Genomic DNA, 13129 nt, shown 5'->3' with positions numbered 1-13129 from the left:
CCCATTCTCGACACAAAAGTGATTTAACAATGAGTTCTTGAACTCTGTGTCATTGTCGAATCGAATTCCTTTTAACTTTATGTTGAGTTGATTCTCCATTAGTAATACAAAGCACTTTATTAGTTTTTCAGTCTCACTCTTATTTCACAAGAAAAACACCCAAGTAAAACGTTAGTAACCATCAATAATATCTAGACAATAAGAACTGTGAGAAAGACTCATCACATGAACGGGACCAAACAAGTCCATATGTAGCAATTGAAAAACTGAGGAGATAGTATTGACTAGTTTTGGCTTGTGTGATTTATGATGATGTTTGCCTTGTGCACACGCTACACAGGGTGTTTTTGGCAAGACGGTTTAAGTTTTTTAGCATTTGCATGCCCAAGACGACGATGCCAAAGCATGGCAATGTGTTCCGACACTTTTGAAAATAAACATGTGATTTATTCTGGACATTTTGATTCATGTCGATCACGTATGCATTATCTTTTATTTATGATCAAACAAGAACCCACTCTTCTAGTATGATTATACCAGGTTTTAAAATTAGACAATCTTTATCTGTAACATGAGTTGAAAAATCCTTGTCACAGATCTGCGAGACACTAAGCAGACTGTGTTTCAATTATGGAACATAATTGAAATTTTCGAATTTAAGAACACCATTACTTACGGTACCCTTTTGTGTGATCTTTCATTTTGTCCTCTCGCAAAGAAAACATACCCTCCATTAATGTTTTGAATGTCACGCAGTTAAGAGATGTCTCCTGTCATATGCCTAGAACAACCACTATCAACATACCAAAGTCTGATGATATTCCTCCATAGTTGTTCCTGCACGATGTGCGGGATTAATTAGTTTTTGGTACCTAGTCCATAGTATTGCTAGGTAGGCCTAATTTATCTAGGCATGTTATGGGTTGCCATGACAAATCTTCTCGATTATCTTGAATTGAGCAAGAGGTTTTTAACGATGAAGAGACTGATGATCTAGACACCTATTTGTAACCTGGTTTAAGAACTTTATGGTTCACACAAATGGTTGACTTGACCTCCGACCTCTTGATTGAAGACACATTTGATTTTATTTTTGGACCCGTTTTTGATTCGGGGAATGGTATTGGTCTTTGATCCAAATTCGGTTTTCTGTCATGCTTTCGAAACCCGGCTGTGTTTGTAATAATTGGCTTCAAATATTCAGCCTTTTTCGATTCCAATCGCCATCAGAGGAACTTACGTTTTTGTGCCTTGAATTATTAGAGTTAACTTTATTGAAGGTACTTCGAGGTAAGTTCCTCTGTCCGTGTCAATAAAACAAGACATATGGACGATAGGGACAATTTCTGGCTATATGGCTAGAAGTGCCACAGTTAAAACATGTTTGGCTCTTAATGAAAGAAACATTTGGCCAACTCCTGAATCAAATTTTCCGTGTGAACCTGTTTGTCTTTTATCAAATTTATTGCAACGTTTATCACATGTGTAAACACATGCACTTTCCTCTTTAACAAACTTGGAAAAAACAAGATTTTGAGTTTTCTTATTTTTAAAATCTTTATCCTTCAGCACATCACAAATTTTAATAGTCTTAGAGGATTCAAACAAAATCTTATTCTTGCTCTTAAAAACAGAGCTCACAGCAACAACAGTGGCAACAGAATTTAAAGGAACAAAATTAAAGCCTTTATTTATTGAATTTGCTGTATCATCATGAAATCAGCTCCATCCTCTATAGTTACTTTATCTGCACGTGAAGTAGACGCATTAGTATCGTTCACTTTTGAATTTGGTTCAATCGAATTGATTTAACCACAACCGACTGTTTCATTTGTACTTTTCTTACCATACAGCATAAATTGTTCCCTCTCTTCCTCTTCTTTAGTAAGAGGAAGCCCAGAGTAGTTATTATTAGATGGAGGTGGAACCTCGTTGTATCCAATCCCCTCACCCCTTTCATCTTTCCATTTTAATTTTTTTACAATCATAGATTCAACAATTGTACTAGAGACATCGAATTTCTTAAAATTAAACTCAGCATTATCAAATCTGTTAGTTAATTTGGCAATCTCTATCTTAGAGGCATCTAACTTGGCGGTTAGTTCAAAAATTCGTTGTTTTGCATCTAAGTAGTGGCCGCATTTTACACTAAAATCATTATGAAGTTGTTTAAAATCCTTTTGTTGTGCCTTTAGTTTATCTTTTAATGTTTTTTCAGTTTTCTTAAGGGTGAAGTTTTCATGTGTTATACCCTTCATTTCTCTTATTAAAATACTATTGTGCATTCTATATAATCCTACTTTATCAATGCATTATTGATAACATAGTTTAGAACTTACCTCAGATGAACTAGGAGAAGTGGAGGCCATGAAAGTGAACTGAAGACCCTTGACCAGCTCCTCTGCATTGTTCTCTTGTTCATTAGCATCAATATAAGCAAGATTAACAGCCTGATTGTTTATGTTGAGTACTTACATCTGTTTAGTCCAATCAAACTGCTGAGCAACTAGTCCCCGCTCATTCTCACTGGCACCACCTACATTTTCCCATCTAGCACTGGATGCCGGAACCTGTACCGTTTCCTTGTTTCCCTCTTTGGCTGGATTTGTGCACTAACGAGCGAAGTGACCAAGTTCGTGACAGTTGTAACATCTAAGGGTGTCCTTGTTGAACCCAGCCTTCTTTTCTGCAGGCATGTTCTATTTGATTCTATTTTCTCTCTTGGAGAACTTCTTTGCTTTGAACACGGCCATGGCAATCTGCCAAGATATATCCATCTCTTGCACGTCATCAGGATGAATTTGATCCAATTCAGTAGCCATGACTAGATGAACCAAGTTTTCAGCAAGAAAAACATTGTAGCAGTTCATGAAACCTGCCATTAAAGCAATGTTTTCTTGAGTATCCTTTGAAATAACAGACACTTGAGGAGAGGATTAAATGGAAGTCGTAGCTGCTGACTGGGTTTTAGTCGATGGAGCAGGTTGTTGATAAAAACACAAGAGGTGACTGTGTTAATTGACCTTGAGATGATCTAAAAATTGAGAAGTTGTCTTTTGAGACGAATGCATTGTTAGAAGAAGCATTGTAACCAGCAACATTGTAAGAGTTAGCACGATTTATGGCACGTTACTTGTCATCCATGTCATAGATTTGATGATCACCCCAACTTCACTTAAACCTTGAAATCAGTTTGATCTAAATATATGATTTTCAGTTTTAGCAATCTAGAAAATAATCCCTACTACAAGATATACCCCCATTATCAAGCAATACTGCAAGTTCTTTCCACGGTTGAGTATGCACGATTTCATCTGTATGGCTTACATATTTGTATACCCTATGGTCTGTTTCTTACTGGTATTAAGACGCGAGCAATAGAGGAACAATTGTATGACTCACAACGTGGTTTGATAAAGTCAGTGGTGAGTTTTGTACAAAGTACAATAGTGATTAAGAAAAATAATATTCACATTTGTGAATACCCAGATGGAAAACCACTTAAAGACCCAATGGAGTCCAGAATTCTCCAAGCATCCCATCAATACAGGATTTAAGGCCATAAGACCATACACCGTTGAAGTGTTAATAATTAACTAGACGCTTATTTAAATTTGTAACATATTTGGTGATCAAACAAATTTTAGGCCTGAGTATGACACAACTATTACATTTATGTCTTTCTCACCAAGACTTTGTAAGAGACTAACGCCTCTTTCAGTTTGGCAATTTTTTGTTTATATAACATACTCTTCCTTATTTTATTTTTTTGTTTTAGGACATACCAATGCACTAAAACAATTAAGCACACAGTCTTTTATACCTATTTTTTTATTGATATTTAGAATATATATGATCAATGTACTATCATTTTATCTTTTTTCTTCAAAACTCATTTTGAGGAGAAATTTTTTATAATGTTTTTGAATTTTAAAATTTTTGAACGCTTTTGGATTTTAACTGTACAAACAAAAAACACAATATTTTTGTATTTCCCAATTTTTCTTCCCCTAAAACCAAAATAATAAAGAAAGAAAAATAACAAATAAAACTATACAAAAAACCAATAAAAAGATTACCCGAGCATAGGGATATCAGCAAATGATTTTGAACCATTTAAACCAACATTGAAATTTGAATCTCGTTTTATCAAAATATTTAGAAAAAAGGTCTGCATTTTGATGATCCGTGTGTATGGTTTCAATGTCAATTTATTTCTTTTCATAATAGTCACAGATAAAATGGTATCGAATTTTGATATGTTTTGTTTTAGAGTGGTGCACGAGGTTTTTCGTGATACATGTCGCAATCGAGTTGCTGGATCCATAGTACTTGTGAACAGCAACTCGAGGCTGCCACACATTCAACTTCAACGGTTGAAGTGAAGACCGTCGTCTGCTTCCTACACTGCCAGGAAACAAGCCAGTTTCCTAAAAATTGAGAACCCGTTGTCGTAGACTTGAAGTTAATCTTGCTTCCACCATAGTCAGAATTTGAGAAAGAAGTAAGATGAAAACTATCATCCTTGGGATATCATTACCCGATGTTAGGATTACCCCTCAGATAGTGGAAAATACGCTTCACAGCCACTAGATGAGTCACTCGGGGACTCGCTTGATACCTGGCACAAAGACAAAAAACAAACATTATATCAGGATGAGATGTAGTTAAATACATTAACTAACCAATCATCGCTCAATAGAGGGTCGGATCAATGGTATCCTCCAATTCATCCGGTGAAAAATTGTGAGCCATGGGAAAAGGAGTAGAAGGTACTTTTCCGGTAGTTATCTTGAATCGGCTCAAGACATCGTTCACATACTTCTTCCGATGGATTAAAACCCCATCATCATACTGACGAACCTACAGCCCCAAGAAGAAAATCATTTGTCCTATCGAGCTCATTTCGAACTTTGTCAGCATGGACTTCTCGAAGTACTTACATAACTTGTCGTTTGTTAATCCAAATAAAATGTTATTGATATAAGTCTGGACAAGGAGCAAATCTTCTTTGACCGTCTTGTATAAGAGAGTACAATCAACAGTCCCTCGTTTGAAGCCGCTATCGATCAAATGGTCTGCGAGTGTGCTATGCCAAGATTTTTGAGCTTGGTGAAGACCATATAGAGCCTTGTTTAATCGGTAAACACGGTCAGGAAAGTCAGGATCTTCAAAACCAAGAGACTGCTTCACATACACCTCTTCATGAAGTTCCCCATTAAGAAACCCACTCTTAAGATCCATTTGATATACCTTGAAGTTCTTAAAGGCAACATAGGCTAAGAAAATTCATATAGCCTCCAGTCTCGCAACCTGAGCATATACTTCCATGTAATCCACACCCTCTTTTTGATTAAAACCTTGCACAACCAATCGTGTTTTGTGATGGGTTGGTTAATATCTCACGATTAAAAGATTTAATAGTATATGGTTTTATCTTGTTTAATGTCAAATATATGTACTTTGATGGTGTGTTGTGATTTGTAGGTGTTGCGGATAAAGGACACAAAGGAGCGGATTTAAGCATGTTTAAAAGCCAAGAGTTTAAAAAAAATATTGCCAGCCGTACCCTACGGCTGACCAGCTGGACCCTACGGCCCCTACGGCCCCTGCAGATTCAAAAACGCGAAAATCAGTTTTTGACCAAGTTTTAATGAGGATTAATATGCTATTGATGGAAATCTTTGACCACATGATTTGGGGGCTATGAATGACCGATTTGGAGGTTTTAGAATCATCTTTTAAATATTTATCATCATCTTTTAAGAAAACATTATCATCTTCATCAAGAATCAAGGGAGAAACAAGAGGCAAGGCCTTTTTATCATCAAGGTTCATCATCGATTGAAGATTTCATCATTGCCAATTGTAAAAACTATGGTTAACATGCTAGGCTAAATTTTCTTTTGATCAACCCGGGTCTAGGGTTTATGTTTGCATCTTATGACTTTGATTTGTGTTTGTTGGATTTAAACTTTATGTGTTTCATCATCTTTGTTGAACAATTAGGGTTTTTGTGGTATTTGTGTGTTTGAAGAACAAAGTTATTATTGTTGAATCTATTGTCAATTGTCCGTTTTTGGTGTTTACATAATCATATACTAGCAATTGATTTACGGATTTCATATTATATAATTTGATTTTTACTAAGACAAATTCCTCGCGCGTGTTCCTTGCCCGGTCACAAATCGAAAGGTCAATACGGTCGGAATCCCTTGTTTTGTAATAATCCTTTTTCGCACTTATTTACCAAATTATGTTTATGTGATTTCCAATTAACAAACCAAATTAAAGTATAAATCACGACATAGCTCGAAGCCCGGGGTGGTCATTTTTTTCTAATTCTTGTCTCATCAATCAAATTAAGTTACTTGGTTACCATTTACTACTCATTTTCACATTAATGTCAAATCACTTTAATTTTATAAATCAATTGAACCAATTTGTTGGTTCATCATTTTACAATCAAAATCATATTTGGTCTATACGACTTTACACATGCTTCATAATAACTAAATTTAGACCACCGACCACAAACTCTTCGTGGTTCGACACCCTTCTCTAGGACACACATTTTCTCTATCTTTGACCGGTCCGACGACGATCGATCAAATTTTGGCGCCGTTGCCGGGGAAATTGTGCGCTTGGTGTTTTAAATTTGGTCAATTTTTTTTAGTAGTGATAATTTGTTTAAGTGTTTTGTTTGTTATTTTATTTTTATTTTTTTGTTCTCGTTTACGTGTGGTAGTTTTTTACGTGTGCAGGTGACGGTTATTGTATGCGTACTCGTTTATTTGGACGGACTTCACCACTTGCTTTTAAACTGGAAATAGAGAGAATAGCAAGGCAAAACCGAAACCGACAACAAAACTTGCAACCCATTTTACCCGAACCTACAAACATGAGCAACCACTCAATTGGCAATAACCGTAGACCACCTACTCCACCAATGCCCATTAATCAAAATCGCAATTCTAATCAAAACCGAAATTCCAATCGAAACCAAAATCCGAATCCCAATAACAACCGAAGAAGCCCACAACACCAAACTCCTCCCCAACAAAACCTTTTTCCCAACAATAATGAAGAAAATGATGAAGAGGATAACATTAGTATCCACTCATTACACACGGGAGATACGGGTTATAATGATGATGGTGATGAGTTTGGGTATGCGGATAACTACGATGGTTATGATGATTGGGAAAGGGAAAATAACTATGAAGAGGGGTATGAACAAAGCAACAACTATGGGGAGTGGAATGGTAACGAGTATGCGGACTATAGATATGCGGGCGGATATGGATTTGATGATATCCTTCCAAACAATAATAGGAGAGGAGACCGGATCAACATCAATAACAATAATCTTTATGACCGGGCTCCTAATCCAAATGGAAGGGTTAGAAATAAATTCCAAAATGGTGTTCCAATTAATAATCAACGGGGTGGTGGTAACAACCACCCACAACTTCAAAGAAGACATCATGTGGCACCGGTTCATGGAGTTAATGGCCGGTTTAGACCGGCTATTTCGGATAATACTTCACCTATTGCTCCACCAAGACCGGGTATAAGAGCATTTAAGTCAAGACCCAACTACATAAATGTTCTTCCACATTTTCATGGTATGGCTACCGAGGAACCATACACCCATTTGTCCGATTTCTTCGCTATTTGTGGTACAATTGGTGATCAAAATCTTGATCAAGATGAAGTAAAGTTGAGGTTGTTTCAGTTCTCTTTAAAAGATAAAGCTAAGAGTTGGTTTGTCACTTTACCCACCAATAGTATTCATTCATGGGATGAAATGCAACAAGTATTTTTGGATGAATACTATTCTTTGGCGAAGACGGATGAAGCCCGAAAGAAGATTCGAACTTTCCAGCAACAACCGGGTGAATTATTTCATGAGGCGTTTACCCGTTTCAAAGAGTTGTTAAGGAAATGCCCACATCATCAAATTGAGTTATGGGAATTAGTCAAATGCGTTGTTGATGGGTTGACAAAAGAAGAAATGAAATATTTGAAATCTACAAGTAATGGAAATTTGTTATCAAGACCCGAAGAAGAAGATTGGGAATTTTTTTAGAAGATGAGTCAAAGCTCCAAAACCGAGGCATCAACTAGTCGAAGAGCTAAGCATCTTATTTCAAAATCCAACCCGGATTATGAGACTAAGGAGAAATTGGCATCATTAGAACGGGAACTAGCTCTTTTGAAAAAGAAGGAGAAAAGAGATGTCGCATCAGTAAAATTCAATGTGTGTGAAAGGTGTAATGACTTGGGGCATAAGAGTGATGATTGCCCATTTGATGAGGAAGCGTATGAAGAGGTGAATAATGTGTATGGAGAAAAGAAGAATTATGATATGAACTCCAACACATGTCACCCGGGTTTGAAAAACCACCCTAATTTTAGGTATGGTAATGCATCAAATCAATCAAACCCAAATTTTCAAGGGTCAAGCCAAGGTGGGAGTTCTTATCAAAACCGCCAACAAAGCAATTACAACTCGGGAAACTATCAAAGAAATTCATACAATAACCGAGAAAGTAATTCGTCAAGGAATTACACTCAAGGGTGGAGTCAAAATCAAGACCAAGGTAACCAAAAAAGTTCTACTACCCTTGATGACATGATGGCAATGTTGACAACAATGGCACAAAAACAAGATGAAACAGATAAGCGGTGGGTCCAAAGAATTGAAATTCAAGAGAAATCTCAAGCAACATTAGAAAAACAAATGGGTCAATTGGCCGAGGAGGTGGCTCAAATCAAGAAGAGTGCTGGAAAGCAACCAAGTGACACCACAATTAATCCGGGACATCAAAGTACAAGTTCAAAGTTTTCAAAGCATGCCGACGTCAACAAGGTAAGTGTTTTATGAAATGGTAAGATTTATGATAAAAGGTCGATAATCCACCACAATTCGTTGAAGGTGTGGTGGAAGATGTCAATGAGGAAAGTGATAATGAAACGGAACCAATTTTAAAAGAAAAACAATCAAAACTGGTTAATGAGAACCCTAAAGGTAAATTTGTAACTAATGAAAACCTCACCGAAATTTTGGAAAAGGATGAAGAAGTTAAAACTCCCACCTTTCCCGAAGCTTTGGTGAACCCGGTAAAAAGGTCACAAATTAACAAAAGGGGCCCACAACAAGATGAAATGTGGGAAGTTTTCAATCAAGTCAAAATTAACCTTCCATTGATTGATGCAATAAAACAAGTTCCGGCATATGCCAAATACTTAAAAGATTTGTGTACCAAGAATCGGCATCATAAGTTACCTAAGAAAGTTGGTGTGAATGTCAATGTGAGTGCAGTTTTATCGGGTGCACTTCCACCTAAACTAGAAGATCCGGGGGCACCCTTAATTTCAATTCAAGTTGGTGATTTTAAAATTGAAAGGGCGCTCTTGGATCTCGGGGCAAGTATAAGTATTCTGCCAGGAAGTTTATATGATTAATATGATTTCGGCCCGTTACAAAAAGTCGATACAACAGTCGTCTTGGCTGATTTGACATTAAAACTTCCAAGGGGAATCTTAACCGATGTTATAGTAAAGGTGGAAGACTTTTATTTTCCTGTTGATTTTTTGGTACTTGATTATGTTTCTAGTATACAGGGGAAACAACCAAATGTCATCTTGGGAAGACCATTTTTGGTAACATCCCATGCCCACATAAGTTGTGCAGAAGGAACTGTGGATATGACATTCGGTAACCATAAGCTTCGTTTAAATATGTTTTCTAACAATACTGAATCTCTTTTTAATGATGAATGCTTCATGGCCGATATCATTGACGGGTGTATCGCGGAGAATAGTTTTGTTTTTGACAGGTTTGAACAGGAGTTGCAGGAGAGTTTAAGTGAGGAAGAGAAGAAAGTTAAGGTCATGGCAATCAATGAGGGTAGACCCCCATGGACCCATCAAACAGAGAGCTTACCCGTTAATATTGACACAAAATTGAAGCCATCATTGGTAGAACCACCAAAAGTTGAGCTGAAGAAGTTACCAAAGCATCTAAAGTATGCTTATGTGGGAGAGAATGACACCCTACCAGTCATTATTGCATCTAAATTGATCGGGGACCAAGATGGTGAATTGATGGAAGTTTTGGTGAATTACAAGGCGGCAATCGGTTGGACCATTGCTGATTTGAAAGGTATTAGCCCTTCAATTGTGATGCACAAGATCATCACGGATCAAGAAGTTGCACCATCTCGGGATACACAAAGAAGATTGAACCCCAACATGAGGGAGGTGGTGAAGAAGGAGGTTTTGAAATGGTTGGACGCCGGTATTATTTACCCAAATTCCGATAGCACATGGGTAAGTCCAACACAAACTGTGCCTAAAAAAGCGGGCATCCAAGTCGTTAAGAACGACTCAGGTGAGGAGGTAGCCACTCGGCCGGTAACCGGGTGGCGGGTTTGTATTGACTATAGAAAATTGAATGCAACTACTTCTAAGGACCATTTTCCTTTACCATTCATATATCAAATTATAGAGAAATTGGTAGGTCAGAAATATTATTGCTTTTTAGATGGTTATTCTGGTTATAACCAAATTGCCATTCATCCTGAGGATCAACAAAAGACCACCTTTACATGTCCATATGGTACTTTCGCATTTAGGCGAATGCCATTTGGATTATGTAATGCCCCTGCCACCTTCCAAAGGTGTATGATGAGTATCTTTTCAGATATGGTGGGGGAGTCTTTGGAAATCTTTATGGACGATTTTTCTATTTTTGGTTCATCTTTTAAAACATGCTTAGATCAACTAGAGAAGGTGTTAAAAATATGTGTTGAATCAAATTTGGTTTTGAGCTAGGAAAAAAGTCATTTCATGGTCCAAGAGGGTATCGTGTTGGGCCATGTGATTTCAAGTCGTGGGATTGAGGTAGATCATGCAAAAGTGCAAGTTATATCCACTTTACCTAATCCCACGAATGTTAAGGGCATTAGATCATTCTTAGGTCATGCGGGGTTTTATAGGAGGTTTATTAAAGGATTTAGCTCAATCACAAAGCCTTTATGTAATTTACTATTAAAAGATGCACCTTTCATTTTTAATGAAGAATGTATTGAAGCTTTTAACATTCTGAAACAAAAATTGGATGAAGCCCCTATTTTACAATCACCTGATTGGTCTTTACCATTCGAAATAATGTGTGATGCAAGTGATTATGCAATTGAGGCTGTTTTGGGTCAAAGGGTTGATAAGAAACCCGTGGCTATATACTACACAAGTAAAACTCTTTCTGATGCACAACTTAATTACACAACAAAAGAAAAAGAATTACTTGCAGTAGTATATGCTTTGGATAAATTTCGTTCTTATATTTGGGGTAGCAAAGTCATTATATATTCTGATCACAGTGCTCTCAGGTACCTCATGGAGAAAAAGGATGCAAAACCACGGTTGATTAGGTGGATTTTGTTGCTACAAGAGTTTGATGTTGAAATCCGAGAAAAGAAAGGGTGTGAAAACGTGGTGGCCGACCACTTGTCGAGAATTGTAGTGGAAGAGGACGACACAAACAAACCAATTAATGAATCATTTCCAGATGAACATATTTTATCAATTTCTACATTACCATGGTTTGCTAATGTTGTGAATTACTTGGCTGCAAGGAACATTTCCGGAATCATGGAACAAGAAAAGAAGATGTCAATTCATTGCTCAAGCCAGACAATATATTTGGGATAAACTGGATTTGTTCAAAGTGTGACCCGATCAGATGATTCGAAGGTGTATCCCGGATAATGAAGTTCAATATGTGTTGGCTCACGCTCATTCATATGGATGTGGGGGCCACTTTAGTGGGCAGAAAACCGGACATCGGGTTTTATCTTGCGGTTTCTTTTGGCCTAGTATTTTTAAAGATGCACACGAGTTTGCAAAGAATTGTGTGCGGTGTCAACAATTAGGGAGTATTTCTAGACAAGATTAAATGCCCATGCAACCGATCCTTGTCGTTGATATTTTCGACGTGTGGGGAATCAATTTCATGGGACCGTTCCCGAATTCATATGGAAAGAGTTATGTCTTAGTGGCCGTTGATTATGTGTCCAAATGGATAGAAGCAATAGCCACTAAAACAAACAACCACTCTGTTGTTTGTAATTTTGTTCAAACTAATATTTTTACAAGGTTTGGTGTCCCTCGTGTGATCATAAGTGATGGGGGATCTCACTTTAAAAATTTTAATTTTGGAAAATTACTTAAACGTTATGGCGTTAACCATAGGATTGCAACTCCATATCACCCGCAAACAAGCAGTCAAGTGGAGGTTTCCAATAGGCAAATAAAAGAAATTTTACATAAAACTGTAAGACCCGACCGTAAGGATTGGTCTTTTCGGTTAGATGAAGCTTTATGGGCTTACAGAACCGCTTATAAAACTCCTATTGGAACCACTCCATATCGTTTAGTTTACGGGAAAGGTTGTCATCTGCCTATGGAACTCTCTCATCGTGCATATTGGGCCGTTAAGAAAGTTAATCTTGAATATGACAATGCAGGCAAAGAAAGAAAGCTAAATCTAAACGAGCTGGAAGAAATAAGAAATGAAGCGTATGAAACTTCTGCAGCTTACAAAGCAAAGATGAAAGAAGTTCACGACGCGAAAATTCGGAAGAAAACCTTTGAAGTTGGACAAAAGGTATGGCTTTACAATTCTCGGGCCAAATTCTTTCCCGGGAAGTTGAAAAGCAAGTGGATGGGACCCTACGTTATCTTACGAGTCGGGAACTATGGCGAGGTGGAAATCGAAAGTCTAAAAGATAAGATGAGACAAGTGGTAAATGGGTATCGATTAAAACCGTTTCTTGAAGCTGGAGACATTAACATAAAGCAAATGGATGTGGTGAGTTTTTTGGTAGACTCGCCAACATATGAACCCGTCTGAGGGTCAGGTAACATCGGGTGGGGAACAAACCATCCGTATTGTATTCATGTATTTTATTTATGTGTCAATTTATTTTCACGTATTTTTTTTATAACTAAGTTGGGGAGCGGTAGTTAAACGATGCCCATTCTCTAAAACATTGAGGACAATGTTCAATTTTAAGTTGGGGAAGGGGTCGTCCGACTTAACGAACCTCGACTTAGTGCG

General features: G+C 37.3%; 1 pseudogene; it reads left to right on the top strand.

The window, feature by feature from the left end:
* The first annotated feature begins 8095 nt into the window (after positions 1–8095).
* On the top strand, positions 8096–12922 carry LOC143601795 (uncharacterized; annotated as a pseudogene).
* The last annotated feature ends 207 nt before the right edge of the window (positions 12923–13129 follow it).

The sequence above is a fragment of the Bidens hawaiensis genome, unplaced genomic scaffold, assembly GCF_021521415.1.
Source record: "Bidens hawaiensis isolate Kalapana, Puna unplaced genomic scaffold, B.hawaiensis_p1.1 tig00057105_1, whole genome shotgun sequence".
Taxonomy (NCBI): Eukaryota; Viridiplantae; Streptophyta; class Magnoliopsida; order Asterales; family Asteraceae; genus Bidens; species Bidens hawaiensis.
Note: the sequence above shows the minus strand (reverse complement) of the source record. Positions and strands in the feature narration are given on the sequence as shown.